Here is a 27,502-nt window from a genome sequence, read left to right on the forward strand (position 1 = left end):
TTGAGCCATATTCTTTTCCAGACGGCAAGAGGTGGCAGCGAGCTCAGCTGTTTCCATAAATCCACCACCTATTAAGGCTTAGATGTGGCGTCCAGTGGTACGGGGTGGAGCGGGACAAGCTCTGATAGAGGCCATTCCCAAAGGTGAGACTCGGATCTATCAGGCATTGGTATACCAGTTGTATATGACATCAATGTCTGAAGTGAGAAAACCTCTTTCCGTGTATGGCTTCCTGGGATTACAAAGCAATACATTACATAGCTGCGAAGCAGATCCTGGAGGACTTTTAGTACAAAATCCTTTATTCTGCCAAGTGTTTCATTGCTAGGAACCAATCAAGATCCAGACCTCTGTGATGTATCCTGGACCCATTTCACAACCATGTCATGTGGTACCCAATGCCATATTATGGAGGTTTTGTTATCCCTATACTACTGTGCCATATGGAGGCAACATATAACAGCACTCATATCAATGTCTCTAAACTTCATATAGACTATAAGTGCATGTCTTTTCTCTCTCTCTCTCTCTCTCTCTCTCCTGCATATAGCATTCTCCTGAATCGAATCAAAAGTTTTTAAAAGATTTGGCTCAAATTTTGATTCTTTTTTTTTATATAACCTTTATTCTTTTCTTTTTTAAGACATAAAATCTTTCATCAGATCAATAACATAGCATAATAGAACATATTCCATATTACTACTATAAAAAATATCATGTAATATCACCCAACCACCCACCCCCCACCCCAGGGGAGGGAGGGGGAGAGAGAGAACGGAAGAGAAGGAGAGAGAGAAAAAAAAACAAAAAAAAAAACACAACTCTACCTAGTATGGCCATTTGTTCCAAACCTCCTCAAGTCCCGTTGGATTTTTAGTGTGGCACCCCGAAACCCGGTGGATTTTAATAAGGTTTTCTACTGCTGCTCGCCACTGTCCCACTGTGGGCGGGTCTTCTTTTATCCATTTCCTAAGTATAAGAAGTCTAGCCTGAAATAGTACTTTACTCAGAACCACTCGAACCTCCTTCTTTAATTTCAGATGTTCTATTGCTCCCAATATACATACTACTGGATCTTCAGTCACCTGAACCTCCAGGAATATCGCAACAGTCTCTAGAATCTCCTTCCAATATCTAAAAAGTCTGGGACATCTCCAGAAACAGTGTATTAAATCTGCCCCCCCTTCCCCACATTTTGGGCAATTGTCCAACATTCTGACCCCCATTCTCTTTAAGATCTTAGGAGAACGATGTAATCTATGTACTATAAAGAACTGTGATATTTTATGTGAACCCCTATCTGACACCATTGGATAGTTTCTAAGAGCATCTTGCCATTTCTCATCAGAAAAAAAAAGGTTGAAGTTCTTCTTCCCATTTTTTTTGAGCCAATATTATAGTCCGTTCTCTCTTTCCTTCCATCAATATCCTATATCTTTTTTTTGCTATACCACTTTTTTCTCCACTCTCAGTAAATTTATCTATTAGATCTGATTGTTCCTTTCTGTATTTGTCCAAATTTACCCCTATCCTTAACGCGTTCCTAAGCTGGAAGTATTTATAGATATCCTTTTGAGGAATCCCAAACTCCCTAACCAGTGTGTTAAAATCCTTCAGTTTGTCATCTTCGATTACTTGAGATAGGTATTTTATCCCCTTTTTTTCCCAATCAATGTACCTCCTAAGTGTTTGTAACTCTTTTAAATTTAAATTTTTCCAAATGGGTGTATATTGAAGAAAACCTTTTATCCCAAGTAGTTTTTTAATCTGCCCCCAAATGTGCTCCATTGTGTTCATAATAGCATTTCCTATATTATTTTTGTCCAATGTACCCGATTCCATTATCTCTAAATGATTTAATTCCCCTCCCCAACCCATTTTACTTAATATGTGTCTCCCCACTAAACTATTCAAACTATCTCTTATCTGACTATATTGTGTTATCAAATAATACAAAAACCAGTTAGGAACCGCCAACCCACCCTCTCTCACTGGGAGCTGGAGCACTTCCTTTTTTATCCTAGGGGTAGAGCCCTTCCATATAAATTCCCCCATTAGGCGGTCCAATAACTTAAATGTCTTCTGCGGGAGTCTTATTGGGGCGTTTTGTAACACATACAGTACCTTTGGTAAAAAGATCATTTTTATTAAATTTACCCGACCTTGAATAGAGAGTGGTAGTCTTTTCCAGATATGTATTTTAGTTCTAAGTTCTTTTATTACCGGGAGTACATTTAATTTTTCATAATCCTCTATATTACTAGAAAATTGTATACCCAAATATTTAAAACTCTCGTGTTTCTCAAGTACTTGAACTCTTAAGTCTCTCCCTAGCTGCCCCTCCCCCAATACCATCATGTGAGATTTCGCCCAGTTAATATTTAATCCAGAAAAAAAGCCAAACTTATCTATTTTATCTAATACTCTACTAAACTGATCCCCTGTGTTATGCATAAATAACAGAATATCGTCGGCATACATTAATAGTTTTTCATCTCCTCCCGAATATTGAAAACCTTTTATCTCCCTATCATCTCTTATTATATTTGCAAGAGGCTCAATTGCTATAGCAAATAATAATGGGGAAAGAGGGCATCCCTGCCTGGTGCCCCGATAAAGGGCAAGAGGCAGGGACAAACTCCCGTCCACCATCACTCTAGCCCTTGGGTTGGAATATATTAGCTGAATCCATTTTATAAATCCATCCCCTATACCAATCCCTTTCAAAACTGCCCATAAATACTCCCATTCGATACAATCAAAAGCCTTTTGGGCATCCAATGAAAGTATTGCTTTATCACCTGGTTCTGTACGATTGGCCTCAATATTCAAGTACAACCTTCTTATATTTGAATATATCGTTCTACCTGGTAAAAAACCGGTCTGATCTTCGTGAATTACACCTTTAATCACCTTGGAGAGTCTCCCTGCCAAGACCTTTGCCAGGATTTTAACATCTGTGTTCAGCAAGGATATTGGTCTATAGGAACCAGGGTCTAATGGTTCTTTACCTTTTTTTGGGATCAATGTAATAATTGCCTCTTTCATGGAGTCTGGTAACTCCGCTATCCTTTGCGCCTCCTTCAATGTTGTTATTAATTCCGGTATTAATACCCGAGCAAAGGTCTTATATATTTCAAAAGGAAGGCCGTCGCACCCTGGTGTTTTTGCGGGTTTTACATTGCCCAAAACTTCATAAATTTCAACAATTGATATTTCTCTATCCAAATATTCCTTTTGGGCCTGGGATATCTTTCTCCAGGCAACCTGATCAAGATATAAATCAAGATCTAGACTTGAATATCGGGCCCTAGTTGCATATAGTTCCTGGAAATACTCCTTAAAAACCTTTTTAACACATTATTCTATCGTTGTTATCTCTAATTGCCCCCATCCAAGATTTGCCTCTTTGATTTTTTACGATTCCTGCCAAAATTTTTCCTACTTTCTCTCCTTCTGATGCCAATCTAAACCCTTGGAAGAACAGTTCTTTCCTACTTTTCTCAAGTTGGTATATTTTTAATTTTTCCTGTTCTTCCTCCCATTCCTTCCTATTTTGTTCAATGGGGTTAATCATATATGCCCTTCTTACTTCTTGTACTTTATTTTCCATTAGATTAAAACTTTCCTTATTACACTTTTTCCAATAATTTACCTTTTTGAACAGAAGTCCTCTCAGGACTGCCTTGGCTGTGTCCCAGACTATCAGCCTACTGGAGGAATTATTATTCTCCTGGAAAAAAAAAATCATTTCCTCGATTATACTATCCGTATCTGTAATAAAAGACAACCAATGGGCGTTGAACTTAAACAAGGGAAAATTGTTCTTTTTACTAGTTCCATTACCACTGCACTGTGATCTGAAAGAACCATAGGTAGGTATTTTATCTTGATCCTATTTTGGAGCATTAGATTTTTATTCCCCAACACCATATCTATTCTTGACCAAGATTGGTGGGTTTTAGAATAACAGGAATACATAGATTCCTCCGGGTTCTGTTGGCGCCACACATCTATCCAGTTAAATTCCGAGACCAGTTTGAACAAATCCACATTCTGTATTCTTCCCCCTCTGCTAGAGAGCCTATCCTTTAGTGGGTCCATTACCACGTTGTAATCTCCTATCGCTACCATTATACATTCTTGTCTGTTCAACATAAATCTATGTAGTTCATACAAAACATCTGGCTTATATGGTGGTGGAATATATATATTTGCAATTACTATTTTAATCCCTTCTATATTGCACTGCAAAAAGAGGTACCTGCCGCAGCTGTCCGCCTCGCACGAAACACACTCAAATCTAATCCCGCGATGTACCAAGATTGAGACCCCTCTAGAAAAGGTGGTATGAACCGAGTGGTACCCAGAAACTATCCATCTCTTCTCTAACCACCTTAACAAATCTTTATCCAAGTGTGTCTCTTGGAGGCACACGACAGCCGGCAAGAACCCCTTCACCCACTCCAGGATAGCGTATCTCTTTACTCTATCTCTCATACCTCTCACATTCAATGAAAGAATCCTGACCATCTAGCAGGGGGGATAGAAAAAAAAATAAAAAAAAAATTATATCCCTCTCCACCGTCCTCTCTCTCCCCCCCCCACTTCCCCCCCCTTAAATAGCCCCCCTGACCACACTTAGGCGGTTGGGGCGACTCCATTACTATGCATATTGCTCCTTATCCCCCCCCCCCGCACCTTACCCTCAAAGACCCAACCCGTCCGCCCATTCCTTAGCTTCCGATGGTGTCTGAAAAAATTCCGACTTTCCTTTGTATTCGACCCTTAATTTTGCCGGAAAGAGTAAACTATACTTCAATCCTGCCTCCCTTAATCTCTTTTTAACACTTATATACTCTTTCCTACGAGCATTCGTATCGGCTGAGTAATCCGGGAAGAGTCTTATCTTTTCACCGTGCATCCGATACTTTTCGGAAGTACGGGCATCCGACAATACTCTATCCCGGTCCTTCGCCAGTAGGAATTTAATCAGCATGTGTCTAGGATATCCCCCTGGCTGCCCTCTTTTTGTGGGGACCCTATGTGCTCTCTCAATGGCAAACAAAGGGGAAAGAATACCCTCTCTAGAATTGTCCCTTTTCCATTTCTCCATGAATTCAATACAATTATCCCCTTCTGCCTGCTCTGGGATCCCGACACATCTTATGTTCGTTCTCCTTGCCCTATCCTCTTGATTTATCAGTTTTTGTTCCATCTTAATATTCGTCTGTTTTAAGGATATGACCTGTTTCTCTAAATCACAAACCGAAACCTCCAGGGCGGGAATCCTTTTTTCCATCTCGTGCAATCGCTGCCTTATTTTCTCCATCTCATCCCTTATTACACTGACATCCGTTTGCACTGCCCCGATCTGTACGACCATATTCCCCATTAATTTTTCCATCCTCGAGACAGTGCAAAATATGTCCTTCATCATTTTTGTGTCTATTTCTGTGTCGACCCCCATTGCTCCCTGATCCCCCACCTCACCCGGGGATCCGTTTTCTTGTGTCGCGACTTGGGACTGTAACACTGTATTTTTCTGCTTCTGTAGGGGGCTAGAACCTGGGGAGCTGGGGGCCAGGAATTTACTTAATCCCTGTTGTTTCAACCCAACCTCTAATCCTGTCCCTAACCTCCTACTATTCGTACCTGTAGGGGCACGCTGTTCATCTCTTTTCTTTGGGGGCATCTTTCCTCCCACTACTCTCCCCCCCTCCCCCTTGAACAACAGGTCACTACCCCCCTCAACCGTTACTGATAAATACAAATGGATACAAATATGGGGTCAAGACCTGGACACACAATAGACAAGGTCAATGACCAACAAGTTCAACAACCCCAAGTATCCGTACAAAAACCTTGGGAATACACAAAAAGAGGAGAGAAACAAAGGAGAGGAAAAAAAAGAAAAAAAAAAAAAAAAAAAAGAAACACAGATATTTTAGACATTAGATCCCATGCAGCAGTGTCCAGGCGTCCAATTAACCTTAGCATCCATCCAGGTTAATTAAGAAAAGTTCTGTAATATCATACAAATTAGTCTTATTAGTATTAGTATCCATTAGTAATCTATATGAAAAGAAAAACAAGGTTCGCTCCAGTTGTTATTCTTATATTCTGGTTCTTACAAACCGCGAATATTGAAGCAGGATCTTGTCCGGAACAGTTCTTTTAATATTAGTCAGGCAAGGAAGAAAAGGAGGGAGAAAAAAAGAGGATCAACTCCGCAACACTGGAATAGCGCAACAGGCGGAGGAGAGGGTTATCCTCCAAAAAGTTAGTACTTAATTAGACCGCAACCTAGGAGGTGGTGAGGGCAGTTACCCACAAGGGGCAATCCAGGGAACTTATAACCAGAAGCGGTGTTATAGTATATAGGCGATTCTGTTGAAATCAAAGTCGTTTCAAATGAGGTATCATATCACCAGCCACAAATCTTCCTTGTCACTGATTCCTGCTTTTTCCCTCTTCTCTGATTGTTTCACTTTCCACAGGGGTTACCCCGTTTTAAATACCTCTGAAAGTTGAGGGAATCCCTTCACCTCTACACTCAACTCTTCAAACCCCCCTCCTACACACCGTGTGCAATGATAGCGCAGCGTTAGCCGAATCCCAGGCCCCACGCTCACACCAGCAGTGGACTCATAGGGACATTATTTAACAGCTCCCAAGAGACCATTCAGCCAAAATCATGCCAGCAAACAGTATAGACACTAAACCATGTCACGCTGCACAGTGTCGGCGCTCCAGCTCTCCTCTAGTCGAGGGCTCTCACCACCCCGACATCGATATCCTCCTCCTTCCCGACTGGCAGCGGTCTCCCGTTACGGGCAGGCACGTCCTCCATCAGGGTTCACCATTCCCCAGCACAGCAAGCGAGCGGGAACTCGACCGGGCACAGCACGGCAGACGGCAGGCAGATGGCAGGCGGGCAGGAGCTATCGACACCGCGACAAGCGAGCGAGCCCCGAGCGGGCACCGAGGGCAGCAGGAGACGAGGGGGGGGCGGAGCCTGGCGTCCTACGTCAAACGCTCAGACGCTCCCATGCTCCCATGCTCAGACACTCTGCATTTTAGTCAAATTTTGATTCTAACTAATCAGTTCTTTCATCTCTAATATAAAAATTTATCTTATCTTATAACCCCAGATTAGTCCTGAATATTGTAGGATATTTTGTGAAGAGACTTCATCATAATTATTTTAGGAGCTATTATATCTTAACTAGTGTTGAGCGAACCCGAACTGTAAAGTACCCTGACCCGAACTTTACCGGAAAAGTTTGAGTTTGTTGTTCGGGCATTTAATAAAGCTTTTGAAAGGCTGTAGGGCAGCCAATCAAGAAGCTTTTTAAGCTGTGGGTACTTAGAAGCCATCACAGCCATGCCTAGTAATGGCATGGATGTGATTGGCCGGTGCATCATGTGACCCGGCCTCTATACAAGCTGGATCACGTGTAGCACCGCCCATCAGCTCCGAGTATTGCAGGGACAGGAAGCAGGCAGCTGAAGCGAGAAAGAGTGTTAGGAATCTGGCTATTTGTTTTGCATCATGTGACCCGGCCTCTATAATGATTTTTTGTGGGTGCAATACACAAGCTTTGCACCTCTGACACAGACATATAATAATAAATCTGGCTGTTAATTCTGTGGGTGACCTATAGCGACATATTTTTATGTCAGGGGTACAAAAAGGGTGCCTTTTTGTACCCCTGACATAAAAATATAAAAGTTATGCATATGTGACAGAGAAAGTTAATCTGACTGTAAGTTCAGCCGGTGACACATACCCATTTTTGTTGTGAGATACATGTGCCCTGCATATGTGACAGGGAAATTAATATAGTTAATTTGACTGTTAGTTATTAATTATCAGGACATAAAAGGAAACCGCGGCACTCCAATTTCTTCAATATTTTCTTGCGTTTATTCCACCAAAATCACCACAACGTTTCGACCTTCTGGTCTTTATCAAGCTTGAGCGTCCTTTAATTGTCCAAGTGTATGAGGGAGTCCTGAGTGATAGCTAATGGCCTAGGGAGCAATTTATGGACTTCATTGGGGGGAGAAAGCTGGCACTAAAGTGCCTAGGACAGCATCAAATCTAAATATGGGCCTGGCTCCACAGCAGTAGCAGGATGTAGTGTCACACATCACAATGTGTATGAGGAGGAGCGGTGCGGCCGGGAATCTGCTGTGCTCCTCCTCCTACACAGACCAGCAGAGCAATGTGTGACACTACATCTTGCTACTGCTGTGGAGCGCCAGCGGCTGAACTGTGATCATGAGGAACTAGGTGAGTATATTTTTTTAACTTCCTGTGAAGGGGCACATATCTGACCATTACTACTGTGAGGGGGCACATATCTGGACTATGTACTACTATAACTATAACTACTATGTACTGGCACAAAGGGGGAATAATTACTGTGTGGGGGCACTAAGGGGACTGGGTGTGTATAGTTATGCTTTGGGCAGAGTTAGAGGCATGACCTATTATGAAAAGAATATATATACATATTGTAAACATATTCACAAGATGTTTTTTATTTGCACATATATGTTTATATTTGTATGTATGGTTTGGTGGGGGGGGGGGGGGCAGGTACATCCTTTGCACAGGTGCCCTTTGCTGCCTGTGTCCGCCCCTGGCCCTGGTGCTGCTGGTGTTGGTGGAGCACCTGTTGCAGGGAGAGTATGTGGTCGATCTGTGCCAGATACACGCCCAAGTAAAACACCTTCCCCAGGTGCACGTAGACGACAGGACGTTCAGAGTAATTTTGTAGGCCCGAATACCGGTGTACGAATGGTGAGGCTAGAACAAGTAGAGGCGGTAGTAGATTGGATGGCTGACAGTGCCTCCAGTTCCTTCACATTGAAACCGCAGAGTTGGTACCTGCAGTCCATGGGCATCTGTCTTTCACCTCACCCCCTTGCAAATCAGCCAAGCAGCCTGAGCCCCAAGTCATGCAGCAGTCTCTTATGCTTTTTGATGTTTCTGCTGGCGGGGTTTCCGTGGGCCTACCACTTAGCCCTTCCCCAGAAGTGGAAGAGATTGAGGGCACTGATACCCCTTATGTTTCAGGATGTGGACATGGGAGGACCACCGCAGCAAGTCTCTGATGATGATGACAAAACACAGGTGTCGGTTTTCTGTCGTGTGCAGAATAGCAAGCAGAGCAGGGGTGAAGAGTGGGTGGAAAATGATGTGGAGGATGATGAGGTCCTAGACCCCACATGGAATCAAGGTCATGCGAGTGATGTGTGCAGTTTGGAGGAAGAGGTGGTGGTCACACAGCGCCAGCCGCACTGCAAAAGAGGGAGCAGGGTGCAAAAGCAGAGTGGCCGTTCCCTAGCCAGTATGCCTGCTACTGCCCACCGCATCCAGGGACTGAGCACACCAAAGCCAGCTCCAAGGAGTTCCCTGATGTGGCAGTTCTTCAGACAATGTGCTGACGTCAAGATGCGAGTGGTTTGCACGCTCTGCAATCAGAACCAGATGTAAGGCATAAATGTTCTAAACTTGAGCACCACCTGCATGACCAGGCATCTAAATGCAAATCACAAGCTACAGTGGAGTAAACACCTGAAAAACCACAAAAGATCCCAGACTCCTCTTGCTTCCTCTTCTGGTCTTGGCCGCTTCCTCCCCACCTGGAGTGACAGTGGCACCTGCCACTCCGCAAACAGAGGATAAGGCAGCAACGCCACCACGTCCGTCACCATCACCAAGCATCTCCACAATGTCCCATGGAAGTGTTCAGCTGTCCACCCCCCAAGCACTGAAGAAAAAAAAAAAGTACCCCCCCTACCCACCCGCGATCCTTGGCCCTGAATGCCAGCATTTCAAAATTCCTGGCCTTTGAAATGCTGTCATTCCATTTGGTGGAGACAGAGACTTTTAAAAACCTGATTGTGGTGGCTGTCCCACAGTACGTGGTTCCCAGCCACTACTTTTCCATGCAAACCATCCATGCCCTGCACAACCAACTGGCCGACAAAATCAGGTGTGCACTGCGCAATGCCATCTGTGGCAACGTCCACATAACCACCGATACAAGGACCAGTAAGCACATGCAGGGACATTATATCTCCCTAACTGCACATTGGGTAAATGCATTGGCGGCTGGGCCTGAGACGATGGCAGTTTGGCGCATGTCCTACCTCCACCGAGGATTGCAGGACATTTCTTGTTGCCTCCTGTTGCTTACTCCTCCTACTTCGCTTCCTTCTTTACCTCCTCCTCATCCGGTCAGCGTAACAACTTCACCACAGCGTACTACTACAGAGGGATCTGGATAGATTGGAGGCTTGGGCAGATAAGTGGCAGATGAGGTTTAACACTGACAAATGTAAAGTTATGCACATGGGAAGGAATAATGCAAGTCACCCGTACATACTAAATGATAAAACACTCGGTAACACTGACATGGATAAGAATCTAGGAATTTTAATAAACAGCAAACTAAGCTGTAGAAACCAGTGTCAGGCAGCTGCTGCCAAGGCCAATAAGATAATGGGTTGCATCAGAAGGGGTATAGATGCCCGTGATAACAACATAGTCCTGCCACTTTACAAATCGCTAGTCAGACCACACATGGAGTACTGTGTACAGTTCTGGGCTCCTGTAAACAAGGCAGACATAGCAGAGCTGGAGAAGGTCCAGAGGAGGGCAACTAAAGTAATAACTGGAATTGGGCAACTACAGTACCCTGAAAGATTATCAAAATTAGGGTTATTCACTTTAGAAAAAAGATGACTGAGGGGAGATCTAATTAAAAAGTATAAATATATCAGGGCTCAGTACAGAGATCTATCCCATCATCTATTTATCCCCAGGACTGTGACTGTGACGAGGGGACATCCTCTGCGTCTGGAGGAAAGAAGGTTTGTACACAAACATAGAAGAGGATTCTTTACGGTAAGAGCAGTGAGACTATGGATCTCTCTGCCTGAGGAGGTGGTGATGGTGAGTACAGTAAAGGAATTCAAGAGGGGCCTGGATGTATTTCTGGAGCGTAATAATATTACAGGCTATAGCTACTAGAGAGGGGTCGTTGATCCAGGGAATTATTCTGATTGCCTGATTGGAGTCGGGAAGGAATTTTTTATTCCCCTAAAGTGAGGAAAATTGGCTTCTACCTCACAGGGTTTTTTTTTTCCTTCCTCTGGATCAACTTGCAGGATAACAGGCCGAACTGGATGGACAAATGTCTTTTTTCGGCCTTGTGTACTATGTAACAACTTCAGCACAGCCAGGGGTAAACGACTGCAGGCAGTTTTGAAACTCATCTGTTTGGGGGCAAAACCCCACACCGTGCAGGAGCTGTGGATGGGCATGGAACAACAGATCGATGAGTGGTTGGTGACGCTGATCCTCAAGACCAGCCTGGTGGTGTGCAATAATGGGAAAAATCTCGTAGCAGCTCTGGGGCTAGCCGGTTTGACGCACATCCCTTGTCTGCCGTATGTGCTGAATCTGGTGGTGCAGAGGTTCCTGAAAAATTATCCTGATATGTCATAACTGCTGCTGCTCACCTGTCTGCATTGCAGAGTAACTTCGGCCTTCCCGCTCACTGCCTGAAATGCGACGTACCCACAAGGTGGAACTCCACCTTGCACATGCTGGCCAGACTGTGCAAGCAGCAGCAGGCGATAGTGGAGTCTCAGCTGCAGCACGCACGGGTGAGCCGCTCTGTGGAACAGCACCACTTCACCACCACCGAGTGGGCCTCCATGCGGGACGTGTGTGCCGTGTTGTGCTGTTTTGAGTACTCCATCAACATGGCCAGTGATGATGACGCAGTCCTTAGCGTTACTATCCCACTTCTCTGTCTCCTTGAAAAAAAAACCACTTCGGGTGATGATGAAAGAGGATGTGGCATAGGAGGAAGAAGAAAGATCATTTCCACGGTTATCAGGCCAGTCATTCACAAGTGGCTCGGAGGGTGGGTTCCTGCACCAACAGAGGCCAGGTACACAACTGTCCAGCCAGGGCACAGTTCTGGAGGATGATGATGAGGATGAACCATGTTCACAGTATTGTGGCACCCCAAGCAGCTTATAGGCATCAATGGAATGAAAGAAAACCGAGGGCTGGGCCTACAGGTACAGAGGGTACACAATGCCACACAGACACAGACACAGACAACGGTTCTTTCCCAGCTGTTGAGTTTACTGAACAATGTAGTAAAAAGCTGAGAATCTATAAAACAGTTTGGTACACTGAGAATAAACCAACAGTAAATGTAACACTGTCTAACAATAAACCAGTAAATTTAATGTTTTCCCCAAAGTCCAGCTGCACTTGTATGTTCCTTGATGAGTTCCTTGTTGGGGTGCACCCTAAGTATTGCACAATACTATTTGTAATCCACAGGGAAATGATGTCTGTCTCTTATAACTTTAATCCTTACTCCAGTTTACAGCATATAACACCCTATGAGCAGCCAGTGAGATAGGAAGGTGTCCCTTAGGGCCATGCATTAGTTCACTGCAATGTAACTGTACTTGGAGCGTTATTGTATGTCCAAATGCCACTTCAACAGTGTGGTGCAATGTGATGCAGCAAAACCGCACTTACAGTTCCTTGAGCAGGTTCTTGGTGCTTTTTCTTATTTCCTGGTCTACTCCAGAACTGCACCCTACAGACACGACACTCCTGGGGTTGTCGCTGCAAACCTCCCCTTCGTGCTGTCGCCAGTCTCCACTGTGAGCCAGTCCATTCCCTTCCAGATTCAGCAGAGATGATCCCTTGTGGTTTCCAGCAGCACCAAGCCTCCGTCTGCTCACTTCCTGCTTCAAGAGAAACCTCCTCCCCTTACACAGGGAGAGTGTGATACAGTAAGTCATTTGCTAAGTGCAGTGTCAAACCTGCACATTTAGTTTGCTATCACACCTGTAAGGGTCCAACACAGCCAATAAATTAGCTATTTTCCAACTTTGCAAACTAAATAGGTTATTAGTATTCCTCTGATAGGCAGCTCCAATGAAGACTTTTATAATCTTATCCTTTGCTGCCATCTACTGACCAAAGTGAGATGTTGCAGTAATTATACAATTTACAACATAGCAGAGTAATACATTTAAGGTCCCTTGCCCCACATTCTTATAGGATCGTGGCTGGGGGGAAACAGAGGACACAGATGATAAACCTCCCACAGAGGACAACTTGTCGTTGCCTCTGAGAAGCCTGGCACACATGAGGGATTACATGCTCCAGTGCTTGCATCACGATTTGCCCACATTCTAACCAGTGCTGATTACTCGGTGGCCACCCTACTTGATCCCAACGTGCTGTCCTTAATTCCGTCACTGGCGCGTGATTGGAAGATGCGCGAGTACAAACACACGATGGTAGATGTACTGCTGATGGCATTGACACCTGACAGCGGAGGCTCAGTGGAAGCACAAGGCAAAGGTAGAGGAGGAGGAGGAAGAAGTCGCCAACACAGCTGGGGCACTGCCAGCACCTCAGAAGGGAGGGTTAGCATGGCCGAAATGTGGAAAAGCTTTGTCAGCACGTCACAACAACCAACAACACCAGCTGATACGGAACGTCTTAGCAGGAGGCATTTCAGCAACATGGTGGAACAGTACGTGTGCACATGCCTACACATACTGACTGATGGGTCTGCCCCATTCAACTTCTGGGTCTCTAAATTGGGCACATGGCCTGAGCTTGCCCTTTACGCCTTGGAGGTGCTGGCCTGCCCTGCAGCCAGTGTATTGTCCGAACGTGTGTTTAGCAAGTCAGGGGGGTGATCACAGACAAGCGCAGCCGCCTGTCCACAGCCAATGTGGACAAGCTCACATTCATTAAAATGAACCAGGCATGGATCCCACAGGACTTGTCCGTACCTTGTGCTGAGTAGACAAGTATACCGGCCACACCCAACCATTCTTATACTCAAGCGCACTTTCTCTTTGCATTCTCTTGTCTATTTCCCAATGTTTTAGGGTCTTCCCAAATTTATATAAAAAAAAACAACAAAAACAGTGTTAGCTATCTCCTCCTCCTTCCCCTGCCGCTTCCACCTACACTGCCACATCCACCGCCTCCTCAACCTCCTACTCCACTTTGACCTCCGCCTTATTTTTTTTTATTCTATGTTATTTTAAGTAATTTCCCTATCTACATTTGTTTGCAGGGTAACTGTCCTGCTCTTACCCCCATTTTGCTTCCTTTTGCAGCCTTCTAGCCTTTACTATGACTATTTTACAGCCATTTTAGTGCACCAAAGTTCAGGTCCCCATTGACTTCAATGGGGTTTGGGCTTGGGTTCGAGTTCGGGTCCCGAACCCGAACTTTGACCCAAAGTTGGGCCAAACCCGGTGAACCCGAACATCCACGGATCCGCTCATCCTTAATCTTAACATGTTATTTCTAAAAAGTCATCCTATACATACTACTAGACCGTCAGAGAGCGGTATTGGTGTAGTGTTATGGGCGAGACAGCCACAATCTGCTTCATTGTGGAGACCTGTTGTTTCCCTGTTCACTAAGCTCCCTAGGTGATGACTAGAGATGAGCGAATCGAAGTTGACGAAGTGGAATTCGATCCGAATTTCATGAAAAATTTTGATTTGCACCGAATCCGAATTTCTTCATGCTTAGGGTCCAATAGGGCAGTGTACAGCCTGGGTAATAGGGTAATAGCGCGCTTCTCTGTGCCTGAGTTACTGCGTAGGCTGTCTGCTTGTCCTCTTGTGTACTGGCTGCAGGCTGCCCTCCTGTGTAGGCTGGTTACTTAGGGCTGCGTGCTGGCTGATCATACCTTATTGCGGATGCAATTAAGGGGTGACATGGTGTCATGACGCCTGTTAATTGCATGTGCAATTACTTATACTATGTGGTTCTTACCTGGTAACAGATGCCAAGTGGTGCAGTCTGCAGAACTCGTGCGGGAAAGATCTTCACCTGATAGGAGGTAATCCAAGCTGGCTCGTGAGTACCTATAAAAGAGAGCGAATGACAGTTGGTACGCATTCAGATAACGGCAGCGACGAGACCCGGACTGGAATCTGAAGACTCCGACATGGAAGAACTCCTCAGGGAAGTTATCTGCAGAGCGGAATCATCTGGAGGAGAAACGTGGCTCAAGAGGTGCCTGGAAATGCCTGCTGACTCTCATCCGGATCTTCAATCAACTGATCCGGTCTGCGCTGCCTATCCTTTTAGGAGTGCAGAGCCGGCTCGCCACTCTGACATCATTGCAGAGCGACTCAACGTTGAGGCCCCGCCCCCGCTTCCTCCGGTCGCTGAAAAGAAAGGAAAAAAGGAGTTATTCACCCCCTCAGCCAGGCTGTAAAACGCAGGAATAAAAAGTTTTCTGCGCCACACAGCTCGAGGGAACATCAGAGAGGCAGTTACAACCGTCATTGGTCTCCTGAATTAACTGCCAGGACCACCGCAACCGTCAATAGCAGACCAGCAACTGATGATACTAAGAATGGTAAGATTAATGACACTCATGGATGACACTTTACTACAAAGCAATTTACATCTTAGTACTTAGTCATAGTGCAAAGTCTGTCTGGTCTTCTCCAGATAGTGACACAGTATCTGTGGTTGCGCACGACAAAATTAATAAAAGTAACGAAGTTCAATTTCCAAGTGAAAACAAAATAAGAATGCTAGAGGATAAATGTTTTATCCCATCTTTAGAATCTGGCATGGGCATTAAGGAAATGTCTTTAAAAGAAGCAATGCCGTGTCAGATCTCACCATTGGGATTTGATTTATCCCAACAAATAAAGGAAAAAATTAGGAAAAGGGAATATTTGGACTTATTTACTTTACTCCTATCTTCTAAAGATACTGTTAAATCTGATAAGAAAGATGAGGAAGAAAGGAAAAAGAACCATCCAACTATTTATGTGACGGTTTTAGGTGAGAAATATCCACTATATTGTAGTGGATTATTCAAACATTTAGACAGTGCCTTGGAAGCCTATTAAAATTTTGGTGGAACAGCTTGGATTAATCACGATGAGTCATTCAGGCAGAAATTGGCGGAATATCCTGAACTGAAATGGGGATATAAAGATGTTGGTCTGTGGATAAACTTAAAGGGGTTGTCCAGGTTCAGAGCTGAACCTGGACATCCCTCCATTTTCACCCCGGCAGCCCCCCTGACATGAGCATCGGAGCAGTTCATGCTCCGATGCTCTCCTTTGCCCTGCGCTAAATCGCGCAGGGCAAAGGCATTTTTCTGAGTTCCGGTGACATACCGGGCTCTCTATGGGGCTGACAGGCAGCCCGGTGACGTCACCGGCACTGATGGGCGGGATTTGGCTCTGCCCTAGCCAGTAAAACGGCTAGGGCAGAGCTAAAGCCCGCCCCTCAGAGCCGGTGACGTCACTGAACACACTGCTGGGCGGAAGTTACAGCCCGGCAGTGTGTTATTGAAAACACAAGAGCCTGTGCCCTGCGCGATCTAGTGCAGGGCACTGGAGCGCATCGGAGCATGAGATGCTCCGATGCCAGGCTCAGGAGGGCTGCCGGGGTGAAAATAAGGGTATGTCCGGGTTCAGCTCTGAACCCGGACAACCCCTTTAATGTTACCACAGCGTAACAATCTTTTTTCGTCAAGAATCTGTTAGAAAAGGTATCTGCTTTGCATTCAACACATCCTTTTGTCGCTGGCAAACAAATTGCAGGTACAGGCATGAATGCAGTTTTTGTGCCGGCAACCATCCGGCAACAAAGTGTTTTAAAAAACACGGACACCCGTCTAATAAGGAGACAAATAGAGGAGGTGACACCTTTGAACCTCCCAAGGCTCATCTACCATTTAAAACAGTATCCAGACAAAATGAAGGCCCATATGTTAATTGATGGATTTTCAGTAGGATTTTTTGTCCCTACTTTTATCGGTTCTGGTTGTTTAGTAGTTGAGAATGCCAAACATATTGTTAGAGAAAAAATTGATAAAGAGATTGCTGAAAATAGAGTGGCTGGCCCCTTTTTATTCCCGCCTTTTCAGAATTAGTACCTAAACAAGAAGTGAACTCATATCGGCTTATTCATAACCTCTCCTATCCCAAAGACTATTCTATGAATGATATGATAGATAAAGAAGCGACAAGAGTACATTATGCATCTTTTAATTTTGCACTTTCTTTACTCTGTAAAGCGGGAAGTAACGCTTTATTGGCTAAAACAGACATTAAATCAGCATTTAGGTTGCTTCCCATAAACCCAGATGGTTATAACTCCTTAGGGTTTAAATTTGATAAATATTATTACGATAAGGCCCTGCCAGTGGGACTTTCACTTTCATGCTATTACTTTGAAGCATTTGCCACCTTCCTTCACTGGCTGGTTGAATGTCATTACAATTCAGGAAATGTTTTTCATTATCTTGACGATTTTTTATTTATTGGTCAGGACAACTCTAATGATTGCATACATTTTGTGAATACATTCAGAGATATAGCTGAATATTTTAACATCCCGTTGGCAGAGGAAAAATTGGTCTTACCGACTAGATATATAAAATTCCTTGGAATTTATATCGATTCTGTGAATATGGAGTTTAGCATCCCGGAGGAAAAGATTAATACTACTAAGATACAATTACATAATCTGATGTTATCAGAAAAGACTACTTAGAAGCGTATTTAATCTGTTTTAGGATCCTTAAACTTTATATCCAGGGTAATACCAATGGGGAGAATCTTCTCTAAAAGAATGTATGCAGCTACCGCTGGTAAAAAAAAAAGTCCCATGGATCATATCAGAATAACTGTTCAATTGAAGGAAGATATATCTCTTTGGTTACAGATTTTTGAAAAGTTTAATGGTAGAACCATTTGGCAGGGGGAATTTATAGATTCAGACTCCCTGCATTTATCCACAGATTCTGCTGCATCTATAGGTTATAGGGCTAGTTTTCAAAATCAATGGTCGGCTGAGAAATTGCCTATCACTTGGTTGGGAAAATCATTCATGAAGAACATCAATTTTTTAGAACTATTCCAAGTTCTAGTCGCCTTAACTATTTGGCAGGATTATTTTAAAAATAGGAGAATTTTGCTGTTTTCTGATAATAAAGGTGTTGTATTTTCTATAAATTGCCAAACACCAAAAAGTGATATGGTCACCCACATACTCAGACAAATTGTTTTGCTTTGTTTACACAATAACATGGTTAAAGGCTAAATACATTGAAGGGAGATCTAATATAATAGCAGACTCTTTATCCCAACAGAATTTTTCAATGTTCAGAACACTCGTCCCGGAGGCAGACAGATTCGGAATCCCATGCCCGACCAGATTTTGGAACTTGACTTAAAATGTATGAGCAATCTATTATCCAATTCATTGTCAACATCTACATGGACTGCATACGCAGCGGCATGGTATAAATGGCAAGTCTTTTGCTCAATTAATAATTTTAATCATAAAGAGAATAATTAGATTCACTTGCTTCACTTTATACAAAACCTCTTGAAGTCTGGGAAAAGGGGAGCTTGTATTCAAAAAATTATAAGTGGTATCTCCTTTTTTCAGAAGATAATTAACGTTACACCGTTTACTTCAAATTTTCTTGTAAAACAAATAATTAAAGGGTCGAAAAGACTGGGACATAAAAAGATTAGGACCAAACCATTGTCATTTGAGAATCTGGAAAAGTTTATAGAATACTTACCTAAGGTATGCTCCTTGCAATATGAGACCTCGTTGTTCATGGTGGCTTTTTTTACTTCCTTCTTTGGAGTTCTCCGTATTAGTGAGATTTCAGCTAAAAATAAAACATCATCCGTTATTATTCAATGACTTAATGTTACATAGGAATAGTATCAGTTTATTAATTAAAAGATCTAAGACTGATCAACTTGGAAAAGGAGCATGGTTACATCTAAATAAATCCCGTTCTATTAAGTTGTGTCCTGTCATAGCAATGAAAGAATGGGCAGTGTTAGGTCTAATACTCCAGGACTATTGTTTAAGCATCTGGACAATTCTCAGTTGACTGCTTTCCAGTTTAACTTTATCTTGTCAAAATGCAAGGAACAATTTAATTTATCTGAGGAAAAGCTTTCTGCACACTATTTCAGGATAGGAGCAGCTACACATGCTTATAGACTAGGTTTGAATGAGAGCACAATAAAGAAGATAGGCAGGTGGAAATCTAAGAGATATCGTTTATACATCAGACCTGAACTGTTATCTTAATTATTTTACAGAATTGAAGATCGTATGGATCATAGGGAACAAACTCATCACAGCGGCCTGCCAGCGGTCTACGATGAGGTTCAAATCTGACAATTTGGGTTTAGGGAATAACACTATAATATTTTGGAAAGGTATACCAGGTATTTGTTTACACAAAATTTATTCTTTTTGTGTTTCTGTCTCTGGGTTTTGGCCGGAACCCAGCTTAGTTATATTTCACGTAGGTACCGACGATATAGGAAGAATAAGCACACACTTGTTCCTAAAAGAATGGAAAAACACTATGTTTAATGTACAAGCGTTATTACATCAGTCTAAACTAGCCCTGTCAGATATTATTCCTAAATAGGAATGGAAATCTGGTCAGCTATCATTTATGGAGAAGATAAGAAAGTGTGTGAATAGAAACATGGAAAAATTCATGATTGATAATAATAACCTGTCTTGCAGACATCAGGAATGGGAGGGTTTCGTTGAAGGTTTGTACAATGAAAGCAAGCTATCATTGTCAGACATAGGTTTAGACATACTTAACATAGGTTTACAAAACTTAATAGAGATAGGCCATGGTGTGTCTTAGCCATTTAGCTATGCTTTATGGCGTAAGGGGGAATAGTCACTCTTTGAGTGGGCTATGTGATGATGTTTATTGGTCAGTTTCATGAAAGTTGTGTTATTGGTAGTCATTTAATAATTTAAAGTAACATGTATAACACTGTGGCCTATATTATCCATTTAAATAAAGATTATTGAAACAATGAAAGTTGGAGTAATCATTGAGTGCATATTTATATAAAGTAAATAAGAAAGATACGGTTTGGAGTAAAGAAGTTTATGACACCATGCGGTATCCGTGTTGAACCGCCTGTGTATGTTTTCCCTCCCTGATTGTGTTCTGTGGTTCGTTTCTTGTGCCCGGATTGTTGTATGCCCTCGCGTTCTGGCAGCGGTGTTCCATGTATGCCGGTTGCCTGGGGCGACGTCCGGTGCTTTTGCTTGTGTTCTGTTCCTGGCCTGATAGGATTAATCCTCCTGAGTTGTGGGTGGGCCTGTTCCTGCAGGTGCACTCGTTTAGCACCTATTTCTCCCATGGTGTCCTGTTCCTGTGGTCAATTCTATTTTGTTTGTTATTTTGTCCTGTTCCGTTCTAGGTGTAGCTCCTTGCTGTTGACCCAAGGGGTCTTACCATCTGCCTGTTTGTATAGTTCTGCCTAGGTTTTCATTGTTGTATTCTGTATTTTGTTTAGGCCATGTCCTGTTCTGTCTGTACCTGCCCTGTATTATATCATGTTATGTCTTAATCTGTTCTGTTCTTGCTACGTATCTTCTTATGGTCTGTTCCCTGTTCGCCTAGCAGTGCGTAACTGCATCTGAGAGCCTGACAGTGCTTAATTGCTTCCGATTTATCCTGTCCAATGTCTGTCCTGCTGTGTCCATTAGCTTATCTGCGTCTGTTTATTTTCTTGTCAATGTCTGTCCATGTCTATAACTGCTTGTTTTATGTCTGCCTTCGGAAGAGGGTCCCTGGCTTCCCCCAAGGGGGAATCGCCATCCGTGTGCAGCTCTGCCTGGGGCCGCTTAGCTTCTATCGCTTGCAGCGCAGGTAACCGCTTCTGCCTTTGCTATGCCTTGCCTGTCTGTGGATCTGTATCTGTATCTGATTCTGTATCGCTGTCTGACTCTGCTGGTACCATTGTTGGTATCTTCCCTGCTGTAGGCTGATAGCTGTATGCTGTTTGGGCATGCTGGGAGTTGTAGTTTTGCAACAGCTGGAGGGCCGCAGGTTGAGCATATCTGTTCTAAAGCCTTTTTTGGTGTGTATAAGTGGTAAGGAAAATAAGGGCTTATTTGCCGTTCAGTGGTGCAGTTATATATTCTAAAGCCGTTTTTTGGGGTGTATTAGTGCAAAAATAAGGTATTTTTAGCTGTCGTGTGGTGAAGTGAGAAAATTACAGCCTTTTTTGGCGTGTATTAGTGGAAAACAAAAAGTATTATTTGCCGTTCAGCGGTGCAGTTATATGTTCTAAAGCCTTTTTTGGGGTGTATTAATTTCGCTTTTTATTTATTTATTTCATCTAACAGTATGTCAGACAGAGAAGTGACTGGCTCTGCACAGGGGAGGGGCAGAGGCCTAAATATTTCTGGTGCAGGCACAGGTCGCAGCAGAGTGACAGGAGGGGTCACTTCAAGAGGCCTGAGCTCCCGATGTCATCTAGCGGTCGTGTCTTGACCAGCAACCCAGCCGTTCTTGATTGGTTGACTTGGTCATCCACTTCGTCCCAAGTGACATCAGACACCCCCAGCCGAGACTCGGTGGGTTCGTCAGACACAACCTTTAGTTGGCAGGCCCTGGGAGCAGGCCCTGTGCCCTCACCCGTCCTCAACCTGCCTCTGTCCTTATCTGTTCCCTCAGCCAGAGAAGAATTATAAGCTGTGGGCTCAGCTCCACCATACAGTGAGGAGAGTCAGCAGCTACTGCCCAGCTAAGATCTGTAGGAGACATCCACTGCTTCCTTCGCTAGGCGGGCAAGTAGTGATGAGGAGAGTGGTCTGGGAGCTGGGGTTACAAGCGGTCAGGCTCTTGGCTCAGAGACTGTTGAGGAGGACATCAATAACGTGAATACAGTACTCAATGATAATGTAGTCGAGCACAATTGGGAGCCGGGTGAGGAAGGGGCTTCATCATCATCGAGAGAAGAGGGTGGCAGCTTGTGTGTGAGCCAGCGGCGAAGCCAAAAAGTCGGTAGCGTGGTCGGGTGTTAGCAGCGAGGCAGCAGTGGGAGGTTGGGAGCCAAACGTGCCCGGGGTAGACCACCCGCTTTGCAGGAGCCTACCTGCCCGGAAAGTAGTGGTGCAGGGGTTCACGGATGCAGCGGTGGTTGCAGTCACTCAGTGCGGATTGTTGAAGGTAAAATTAAACAAACACTGGCCGCATGGCCCAAGGAAACCCCCAAAAATGCACATCGACTATGTGTAAAAGCAATACAAGAATTTTATTAGGCTACAAAAGACACACACATATTTAAAAATTATATACAATAAGTCAGGTGCTGGTGCACAATCTGGCTACCTGCCTCAGCTACTATTCTGATGCTGCCACCTGCCTGATGCCACACATCTGATACCAAGTGCTCCTTCTTACGCGCACCATCGTCAGCGGGTACTGTTATTTCCACCCACCTCCCCACTCTGTCACCGGGTCACTCTGTGGACTCCTGATGCTGTTACCACCTCACCACTCAGGTCTCCTCATGCTGCTGTTGCCAACTCCACACTATGTCATTGTGCCACTCAGTGATCTCCTCATGCTGCTGCCAACTCACAACCCTGTCTCTGGGCCACTCTGTGGTCTCCTCATGCTGCTGGTAGTGTTGATCGAGCATGCTCGGCCGAACACCAGTTCGGCTCGAGCATCTCGATGCTCGGCACATGGCAGTATTCAGCCATTCATGTCCGACGCAGCCAATAAACGTGCAGGTAAGTACTGCCCTTCACTGTAATGCTGTAGCCATGTTGGTTACTGGCATTACAGTGATTGGCTGGCCGGAACACCTTATTGGGTGCTATGTAGCACCCGATGACACGTGTTCAGCTCAGTATTAGTCAGGGAGAGCTGTGCTGAAGAAGGGAAAGATAGTGTAGGGAGTGAAATTTTCTTTTTTTCAGTAGAAAAACTTGTCAGAGACCCAAAAGTCCTACTAGTATTGTGTGTGGCAGCAGCAATATATATTTTTAGCGCAACCTGCGCTAAATAGCTACAACTTTACAGACCCAAAAGTCCTTGTAAGGACTATTGTTGTATGTAGCAGCAGCAATATATATTTTTAGCGCAACCTGCGCTAAATTGCTAAAGCTTTACAGACCCAAAAGTCTTTTTAAGGACTATTGTTGTGTGTGGCAGCAGCAATATATATTTTTAGTGCAACCTGCACTAAATTGCTAAAACTTTACAGACCCAAAAGTCCCTTTAAGGACCATTGTGTGTGGCAGCAATATCTATTTTTAGCGCAACCTGCGCTAAATAGCGTGCAATAGTTAGGCTGCTGCAGACAGCGACATTATCTGAGCTACATCTCCAGTGTAAAGTGTGCGCATCCCAAAAATATCTGTGACATCCAGTGTACTTTTTCCATAGATGGTGTCCGCTGCGGACAGTGACATTAGCTACGCTACATCTCCTGTGTAACGTGTGCACATCCAAAAAATATCAGTGACATCCAGTGTACTTTTTCCGTAGATGGTGTCCGCTGCGGACAGAGACATTACCTGGGGTACATCTCCTGTGTTACATTTCCACATCCCAAATACCTTTTTTTATTTTTTTGTGCATACACTTACAAATCCTACGCTACTGTACGTGTGACATACTTTCAAGCATATATAACATTTAATTTAAAGAAGGCGAGCAGTAAGGAACAGGGAAGTCGCCATGATGCTGATGGTGCACTCAGAGGCCGTGGCCCTGGGCACGTTGAAACTGTGCCTTCTGCCAGAGCACAACAAAAACAAGATGGTCAGTTGGATTGCAGCAGATAATGCTTCCAGTTGGTTAAGCACCACCCTATCTTCCACCAAGTCCAGTCTCAGTAGCCAAGAGTCTGGTCAACAAAATCCTCACCCTGATCCCACCACGGAGAGTCTTGCCAAACAAGTGATCCCACACTCGGATATTTCGAGGAGCTATTTTCAGCGCCATTCCTTCATTTGGGCCTCTAAACAAGCCTGCTTGAAGAGGACATGAGATCTTGTGCCCTAATTCCCAAACTCTTGAGCATCCACAGTCACAAGAAGATGACTGTGGGGAACGGCAATTAGTGTTTCACGTGGATGATGATGATGATGATGAGACACAGTTGCCAATAAGTCAACAGCAATTAGTGTCTCAAGAGGTTGATGATGAGGATGAGACACAGTTGTCAATAACTGAGGTTGTTAGGTCAGCAAGTCAGGAGGATGAGCAGAGTGAGGAAGTGGAAGAGGAGGTGGTGGATGATGAAGTCACTGACCCAACGTGGGAAGGTGGCAAGCCAAGCGAGGACAGCAGTACAGAGGGGGAGGGATCTGCAGCACCGCAACAGGCTGGAAGAGGCAGTGGGGTGGCAAAAGGGAGAATGAGGGCCACAACAAACAGGCCCGCAACTGTTCCCTGGAGCATACCATTGCAGAAAAATCCATTGCCAAGGGGTAGGTATTCCACAGTCTGGCACATTTTTTAGGAAAGTGCGGACGACAAAAGAATTGTAATTTGCAATCTGTGTCCCAGTGCAGCATCTAAATGTCCTTACCCTAGGCATTTAAACGCAAGCGCAATTACCCAGCCACCCACCCACAGGTCATAGCACTAAATGCGCAACTTTCCAAATTACTGGCCCTGGAAATATTGCCATTTAGGCATGTGGACACTGGGGCCTTCCGCAGCCTGATGTCGGCGGCAGTCCCTCGTTACGCAGTCCCCAGCCGCCCTTATTTTTCACAGTGTGTCGTGCCCCCCCTTACACCAGCATGTGTCCCGTAACATCACCCGTGCCCTGACCAACACAGTTACTGGGAAGGTCCACTTAACCACTGACACATGGACAAGTGCTTTCGGCCAGGGACGCTACATTTCCCTGACGGCACACTGGGTGAACTTTGTGGAGGACGGGAGCGAGTCGTACCCTGGGATGGCACAGGTGCTACCCACGCCAAGGATTGCGGGTCCTACTTCCATCAGGGTTTCCACCACCACCTACGTTAGTGGCTCCAACCCCCACTTCTCCTCCTCTGCCTTCTCCTCCACTTCCACCTCAGAATTATCATCTTGCAGCACCAGTCAGCCATCAGTTGGTAGCTGGAAGCAGTGTAGCACTACAGTTGCGAAGCGTCAACAGGCCGTGCTTAAGCTGATCTGCTTAGGTGACAAACAGCACACCGCCGCAGAGCTGTGGCAGGGGATAATAGACTAGACTGAGCTGTGGCTCTCGCCACTCAACCTAGAACCATGCATGGTTGTTTCTGATAACTGCAGTAACTTGGTAGCGGCTTTGGAGCTCGCCAAGCTTACGCACATCCCATATTTATAAAATTGCACAAAAAGGAATAAAAATAAAACAAAAACTAAAGTCTCAAACCGTAATTCCTCCTGGAACACAGCAAGTCTATGGTGAGGTAGGTTCAGGTCCCAAATGTTGTGTAAAAGACCACGCAGCTCCTAAATCCTCAGTGGAAATGTCAATATTCAAAGGTACACAGACAGCATGCTCCGATACAATCGATCACTAGATTGAAATCCGAACTTCAGCTCCAGTCGAAGCTTTTGCCTTCTAGATATTAGGCAAGACAACTCGACATAGTGAAGTACCGCAGATGTTCTAATAAACATGCTTTTTTATTATACTCACAATGAAAAAACAGGTAGATTCATATAAAACCAATTTGAATGAATCTGGTTTCTCCGCCTGCCCGTCCCGGGTTTCGCTCTTCGCTTCGTCAGGGGCAACTCCATACTAAGCTAAAAACACTTCCTTTTATAATGCTATGGGCGTTGTCAATAAAACCTCTATAATCAAATAGCTGAATAACAACAATTTGCCTTCAAGTTCTAAATATCCTGTCAACCTCATGATTAATGCTCACCTCGCATACCTTCTCAACCAAATTATCGCCACAACTATTCCCTCATTTCTTTTATCCACATAATATTAAAATCACATACCTCCCTCCCACTTCTCTATTCCGATCATGTTATGCAGTCCCTTCAGTTCCCGATCTCGCATCCATTCAAAAGGGATCCCAAGGGTGGCACTCATCGCTCTCCACCAAACATAAACTCAGACATTGAACCCTAAGATGTATGTTACACTTATTACTCACTTTATACAGGTCTTAATATCAAACTTAAGATTAAAGAGGACCTTTCATCAGAATTAAACTTCTAAAGTAACCATACAGGCATGTAGAGCGGCGCCCAGGGACCCCCCTGCACTTACTGTTATACCTGGGCGCCGCTCCGTTCTCCGGTAATTGCCTCCGGTATCTTTACAGTTAGGCTCCACCCAGGGGAACCTGCCGGCACCTCCTTCTCCCATGCTGCAGCGCTGGCCAATCACAGCGCTCAGCTCTCTCTCAGGCTATGAGCTGAGCGCTGTGATTGGCCAGCGCTACAGCATTGGAGAATGAGCCGACGGCAGGTTCCCCTGGGTGGAGCCTAACTGTAAAGAGACCGGAGGCATATACCGGAGAACGGAGCGGCGCCCAGGTATAACATTAAGTGCAGAGGGGTCCCTGGGCGCCACTCTAAATGCCTGTATGGTTACTTTAGAAGTTTAATTATGGTGAAAGGTCCTCTTTAAATCCGGTCAGTTGTAATGTACCCAAACGGTAAATCCATTCGACTTCTTTTTTATAAATGTTTTTCAACAGGATTCTCTCCCCTCCACTTTGTTTGCATTTTTTTCCAACCCCACAAATTTTAAGCCTACTGGATTTTTATTATGTTCCTCCTTAAAATGAGCTGATACACTGTGTGTTTCCACACCCTTCTTAATATTGCAGATGTGCTCCTGCACACGTGTTTTTCATTTCCTCAAGGTCCTCCCTACATACTGGAGGCCACACAGGCACTATAGCATGTACCGTATTTGTCGCCATATAAGATGCAGCGGCCCATAAGACGCACCTAGGTTTTTGAGTAGGAAAATAAATTTTAAAAATTTAACCAAAAGGTGTGCTTTTGGTGGGTTTTGAACTAATGGTGGTCTGTGCATAACACTACTATGGGGGATCTGTGGGTGGCACTGTTATGGGGGGGATCTGTGGGTGGCACTGTTATGGGGGGATCTGTGGATGGCACTGTTATGGGGGGGATCTGTGGATGGCACTGTTATGGGGGGGATCTGTAGATGGCACTGTTATGGGGGGGGTGATCTGTGGATGGTACTGTTATGGGGGGGTGATCTGTGGATGGCACTGTTATGTGGGGGTGATCTGTGGATGGCACTGTTATGGGGGGGGTGATCTGTGGATGGCACTGTTATGGGGGGGTGATCTGTGGATGCCACTGTTATGGAGGGGCATCTGTGGATGGCACTCTTATGGGGGGTGGATCTGTGGATGGCACTGCCCCACCGCTTACTCACTGCTTTATTGCCTAAACATTTTATAATAATAGCTTTCATTGAAGTTTCAATCCAATCCCCAGCCCCATCTGTACTACTTACTAAATGTCCTGTAGCAGGCAGAGCAGGGAGGCCGGCCGGCCGTAACTCACTGATGTCACGTGCCTGCGCCGCCTACTTTATGAAGTAAAGTAGGTGCCGCCCGCCCGCCCTGCTCTGC

At 44.6% G+C, this 27,502-nt stretch overlaps 1 long non-coding RNA gene across 1 annotated transcript; it reads right to left on the bottom strand.

The window, feature by feature from the left end:
- Positions 1-3,654: 3,654 nt before the first annotated feature.
- On the bottom strand, positions 3,655-18,752 carry LOC122941748. Its single transcript, XR_006390515.1, has 3 exons — positions 18,660-18,752; positions 14,867-15,264; positions 3,655-3,733 (listed from the first exon to the last, which is right to left on the bottom strand). It is a non-coding gene; the product is annotated as an uncharacterized LOC122941748 (long non-coding RNA).
- Between the last annotated feature and the right edge of the window lie 8,750 nt (positions 18,753-27,502).

This window comes from Bufo gargarizans, chromosome 6 (assembly GCF_014858855.1).
Source record: "Bufo gargarizans isolate SCDJY-AF-19 chromosome 6, ASM1485885v1, whole genome shotgun sequence".
In the NCBI taxonomy this organism is placed as follows: Eukaryota; Metazoa; Chordata; class Amphibia; order Anura; family Bufonidae; genus Bufo; species Bufo gargarizans.